The sequence below is a fragment of the Mastomys coucha genome, unplaced genomic scaffold (genome assembly GCF_008632895.1).
Source record: "Mastomys coucha isolate ucsf_1 unplaced genomic scaffold, UCSF_Mcou_1 pScaffold22, whole genome shotgun sequence".
NCBI classification, from domain to species: Eukaryota; Metazoa; Chordata; class Mammalia; order Rodentia; family Muridae; genus Mastomys; species Mastomys coucha.
The window spans coordinates 83,994,412-84,000,578 of record NW_022196905.1 but is presented as its reverse complement, the minus strand read 5'-3'; the positions used below and the strand labels follow the sequence as shown (position 1 = coordinate 84,000,578).

At 39.8% G+C, this 6,167-nt stretch overlaps 1 pseudogene; it reads left to right on the top strand.

The window, feature by feature from the left end:
- LOC116104587 overlaps window positions 1–4,023 on the top strand; it is a 7,282-nt pseudogene extending 3,259 nt beyond the window's left edge.
- Window positions 4,024–6,167: the final 2,144 nt, after the last annotated feature.

Below are 6,167 nucleotides of genomic sequence, written 5' to 3'. Positions count from 1 at the left end.
AGAGAGAGAGAGAGAGAGAGAGAGAGAGAGAGAGAGAGAGAGGTGACAAAGTGACGACCAGATAGAAAATGGATCTAGCTGGACAATCCTACTTACAGAAGATGCATTATTACCATTGTGTTTGGCTAAAAATCTATATTTTCCCTGTGATATAGGTTCTAAGTAAAAGAGGTTTACATACTTGGGTTTTGGTTTTCCTTTACACTGGAAAAGACTATCAGAAGTACAAGGTGGTTACATGTACTCGGAGAGTCAGCTGAGAAGGGGATGAAGAAATGCAAATTAAGTGAGTATGTTCTGTTTTGTCAGTTTCCTGCAGTGCACTCTCCTACACAAGCCCCATGAGCTCTGGAATCATCCACAGAAATATCACTGTGATTTAAAAAAGTAAGGAAACTAACAAAGAACATTTACTCAACAATGATGATATATTTTAGAATTAAAACATATAGCAGAGGAGAAAACAAGCAAGTTTTTCAGTGTTTCCAAACTTTTGGAATGTGACTCTTTAAGACTCAGATTTGAGTCAGTATTTCCATTCCCAAGAATTCTCAGAAGTTTCAAAATTATAATGGTTTTTCTAATAGTCTTCATGCTTTCTTATTTGGGTTGCTAACATTCTTTACAAAAGTAAACTGCGCCAAGTTTGTGTGATTTTATTTTCAAGGTCTGATCATTTCTTTGTGACTCTGAAAGACTCATGTTTGACCAGACTAAGAAGTAGAAGTTCCCATGGAGGACTCCCAGGGAGCACTCCCAAGGAGGACTGCTGGAGATTCTTGGCAGTCTGTTCCTGGCATTGCTTTTTGGCTTCCTTCATTCTCTTGACCAAATATTTAGCATATTCTGCAACCTCCTTCTTGTTTTTCTTAGTGTGTTGTTTCTTTAGAGCACTAGGTCGTGTTTGTGTTGCAGGACACATGGAGTAACAGGGCTGAATTTTCAGTCTTGGGCTTTGGTTTTGGGCTTCTGCTTCTTTGCTTAAGGACTTTCTGACATGTTGGTAGATATCATCTTCTTCAGAGAGATTGAAATGCCTTCAGATTCTGCTAGTTTATTTGGGCCTCAACTCCTGAGGCATCTGTCAGTTTAGGAATATTCTTTTGTTCTTTCTTTCTCCTCCCCCTCCCTCTCTGTCTCCTCCTCCTCCTTCTACAATAACCAAGTTGAGAACACTCATTGGCTTTCATAACAAGCCCTCTGACTTGTTCTTCTCTCCAGTTTTCTTTGGTCTATATCAAGAATGAGCCTTACTCCACAACTGGCTTATTCTGCTGTGGGTCCACCTTTCTTCAGGGGCAAACCTTGATGTCGTTTCCACCACTGATTCATACTCCAGTCCCTTCTACTCCTTCGGAGCAGTAGCAGTTACTTTGTTGGCTATGCACTTCTCATAGAATGAAGCCTGAGTTCATGAGTCACTGCAGTGAATTTCTGACAGCTGATGTTTGGGAAGGCGATGATATTCAACTTCATCTTGACACAGATGACTTCCCAGGATGTGGTAAGAGAAAGAACTGTATGAATTGTTTCTAGGACTCACCACAGGAAATCTGGACAACTTATCATCAGATACCAGCTTTGATCAGTGGGACAAGAGATGGTTCATGTGCTTCTCAAGTGGTTTGAACTTCTTGTGATCTCTTGAGTTTATCCTTGGATATAAACTTTCTCATGAGTATCTCATTGTAGGTCTTGCAGTGTCCTGTTTTCTTAGGATCCAGATATTGTACTGTCTTTGGAAAGGTTTGTCCTAATCTTGTTTAGAGAGTTCAGCACTTAGAGGTTCTCCCTTCCTCTAGGGTTCCTGACTGCTGTACCCACTGTCATGGGAGCTCTCTTCAGGGCCTGATAGACTTGGCTCTAGTATATTTGGCCAATGTTTGACATGGCTAGCTTCAAAGTGGCTCCATTAACCTGAAAATAAATAATTGTTTGTTTGTTTATAACTGTGTTGTATGTGCCATGAAGTCATTCTCAGGTGCATCCTTCATCATGTGATTTGCCATGTTCTGGAGGGATATCTTGCTTTAATTGCTGCAAAGGAGTGTGGGTACTTCTTACCTGCTGCCATACTTGGGCAAATATTCTAGAACAGAGCCTCAGACTGTGGGTCCTAACCTGGTACATGTTGGGGTTGCAAAAAAAAGTTGGTATGAGCTTGGTTGCACAATAATCAGGGATTAATTAAAAAAATAAAGGTATATTGAATCCAAGCAGTTTTCTGCTGGCACTTGCCTGTGTTGAACTGTGGGAATTTACTTCAGCCTTTGTTCAGAACACACAACATGAGCATTTCTCACCTTGTGTGCTATCCATCATGTGACACCAGTGATCTTGACCTGAAAGAACCTTAGCTCAGATTCCAGACTGCTGTATATTGTAAACTTCAGTGTCTTTACTATACACATAAAATTACCTGCTCTTATAGAAATAATGGTTTAACTATAAAAAAATGAAACATACCCAGCACCATTTCTTACCATGTAAATTAGTATATCTTTAGATTGTATTTTGTTAGATGATCTGATCTAAAAAGTTGTGATTTGAATTGTTGGCTTGAGTTTCATTTCAGAATCACTAATCACCCCACCCTCTTGCAACATGGTGGAGCATCTCTTACTTTCTGGATTGGCTTCTTCGGGTCTTTCTGCCCCTTGAACACCTTTCTATGAAGAAGATATATAATGAAGAGTAATTATTACAAGAGAAATCAGATCTTCTTTGTGATACCAGCATCATAGACTTTGCTGTGGATATGTACAAAAACCTTCATTCCAACGACATCCTCTTGAGAAAAAAGTACCATGGCTGCCATGCAACTGAAACAGCTCCAGGCAGAAACAGAATCGATTGTGAAGACTGTTGAAGGTCCAGAAACCAGAAGGCAAGTGCCGTCAACCAAGGACAGTCAGAAGCTGTTTGCCTAGCTGGCAGACAAGTATGGGCTTAGGCAGAAATATTTAAATGTGTTCTATCAATGTTCAAAATTCCAACATGAGTGGAAGGAGTGGAACATCTTTACTTTTTTAGACTTTTGGTCCCAGCAGTAGATAAAACTGCTTTAAGTTCATTCAGAAAGAAATGGCCTCTGAAATTTTCATGCAGAACTGGATGCAGCCATGGAAGATGTTATATAGCTTACGAGAGCCTGGATGGTGATTCTGTGAGTTCTCCTCTCCAGTTTCTCCAGCAGTGAACATGCCTGGTGGTCCCGTGTTCTTTCAACCATCCTAAAGGCCAAGATAATATTGTTGATCTCTTCTTTACCAGCCACCGTCTCTTAATGCAATTCAGACATTGTGTCTGGATATTTTCTGTTTGACTTCTGCTGTCATAACAAAGATGTCTGGGATCAGTGTGGGCACTGAAAGATCTAGTAAAAGTTACCCAGCAGGAGTCTCACACATGTAAAGACCTGGTTGCAGAGTTTCTTGAGTGTGTATATGGTAACATTGATTTTGATGGGGCTCAGGAAAAGCCAAGGTGCTGTGAATTGGTGATTATGAATGATTTGTTTTTTTGGCAGTTTGTTTGTCTTGGGTACTTCATTGAAAATGCCCATCTCTTTATACTTGAGATTTTTGGTCTCCTAGACTACCTGCATTAATGTAGTAGCAGATAAGCTGAATATGGCCCCCCAAAAATCTGAAAGATGGCTTGTGAGTTTGATAACAAATGCAAGGTTGGACACAAAGATTGATCCTAAACTGGGTCACATGGTAGAGTATAACAGCCAGTTCTACCTTGTCAGCAAGAGAATGAAAAGAAAAAGAAGTCTTTTTCATGGAAGTCAAATGTTGGCCATAAATATTGAAAAGAAACTTAATCAGAACAGTAAGTCAGAGGTTTCTAACTGGACAACACGAGATTCTGGCTTCTACTAAAAATATTTTAAAAAGAAGAAAAAGGATTAAAAGAAACACACAATAGTCATTACAAAAAGGGTGCCATACATCTTTAGAAGCTGCATATTCAGTATAAGTTTTGTAGAATTTGAATAAAAATGAGAATTTGAATAGAGTTGGCTGTGATTCATTTTTTAAAGTTATTAAATAAATTTTGGCCTGTTCAGGGATGGGTGCGTAAGGTCCTACCCCAGCTCAGGAGTGATTGGTAGTTGATGGCTTCTGGGAAAAAGAGAGAAAGTGTTCGACAGGGTGTGGTTTTTCGTAGGTTGCTCATGCTCCAGTGGACAACTCTATATCCGTATGCACGTGGACAGCAGTAATTGGATTAACTGAGTTATAAAAATAAAATGACTATGAAAGTGGAAGAGAGAACATTGGGTGGAGAGGAAGGAAGAAGTGGGGATTATGTATGATCAAGATATATTATATACCTATATGAAATTGTCAAAGAATAAATAAATATTTTAGAAATATTTATTTTTAGTTTTAATTATGTGTTTAAACGCATTTGTGTTTGCGTGTCACGCTCACAGAGGTCAGAAGAGAGCATCAGATCCTTTGGAACTGGATTTATAGGTGACTGTGGGCCTTATGTCATGGGTGCTGGGACCTGAATACAGGTCCTCTACAAAAGCATAAGAGCTCTCAACTGCTGAGCCTTCTCTCCAACCCATAAAACATATATCAACATAAACCGAATTTTGGCTTGGAAATCAGACAGAATTTCTAACAATTTCTAAAAGAGCTCTAAACATGTTCATGCCATTTTGTCCCATGTATTCATGAGAAGCAGTGTGTTCTTAGCCTGGACAATTAATTATGAGATCAAAATGGCAACTATGAGAAAAACTGAAGATTCTCTGTGTCCTGCAGTATCAAATATGCAACCACAATTTAATATGAAATCAAATAGTACATACATCACACTAGTACTTTCATTTTTACTAAATGGTGACATTTTATTTTAAAATAAATTTCCTACTGATTTGTTGTAAGTAAATGTTTGACTTGTTTACATATTTTATAACCTATATGCTGTAGGCATAATGTTATTGTGCACTGTGTAGTTCAAATGCTGATTTCTGTGCCTCCGTATTTGGCAGCAATCCTTCCTTCAATGCTCTATAAGCATTGCTCCCCGTTTATTTTCTGATTTGTCAATAAAAGCTGATCAGCCAATGACTGAACAAGAGAGAGAATAGGGCAGGACTTCCTCCCAGCCAGGGGAAGGGGCTGGAGGGGGAGGAAGTGGGGATTAGCCATGGGGGTGTGGGGGACTGGGTTGGGGGAAGTGGGGTAGAGTCCAAGAGAGAAAAAATACCTGGAGCAGAAAGAACCTTAAAATGACAGTATCTTGGGGATTTTGGCTGGGAGGCAGCCAGATTAGTTTAGAGGATTAAAATAGAGTAATACCACTCAGTTATTGTGCCTTTAAAACATGTTCAATAAATATATGGTCCAGTCTCAATTATTTGGGAGCTAGCTGGGTAAGAGGAAAACTGTAACTTACTAAAAAGACACTGATTCCTGAGTTTGCATAATAATTTCAGTGGCAAAACTGAGTATGAATGGAAAGAGTATAATAAGAAGCCCTGCCCCAGCGCCTCCTGGTGGTGTCCAGCACCACATGCCATTGGATTTCATGGTGTCGAGTCTTCTTGCCATCTGCTGAGTCTGGTGGTTGAATCTCTTCAGGGTACTCACTACTTGGTATGAATAGAGGTCTTGCCTGTTTGCTTGGCTACAGTTGGCTAGAAGAACTCCCAGAGCCCTCTCCTCCATACTGACTTCACCTAATACTGATAAAAAAAAAAAATCACTGAAGTGAAGCCTAGTGTAGCAATGCGGAATCCACATGCCCAGGTCAGCTTAACTTGTAAGACTTTGCAGAAGTATTTGAAATTTGCTGGGGGAAAAGCTTTAGGAAAAGAAGGAAAAAAGCTCTGGTGATTTGATGGAATTCACATGTAATCTCCGTTTGAAATGATTGATGTCCTCACCAACAACAGAAGGAAGAGCACAGGGAAGGGATGGGGAGGAGAATGCAAAGAGAAAGAGTTTAGAACACAAGATCCATCCACAGGCCTTAGAAGCAGTGACAGTGACAGAAAATGGTGCACCAACCATAGATTATCCCTACCTAGAGCACTGGACAGAAAATATGGTAAAGTCTAAGATTTGAGGGCCAAAGCTGGAGGTAAAGATAGCCCATGACTGCCATTGCTATTTTTCCCCTTGCATCTCCAAAGCACAGAA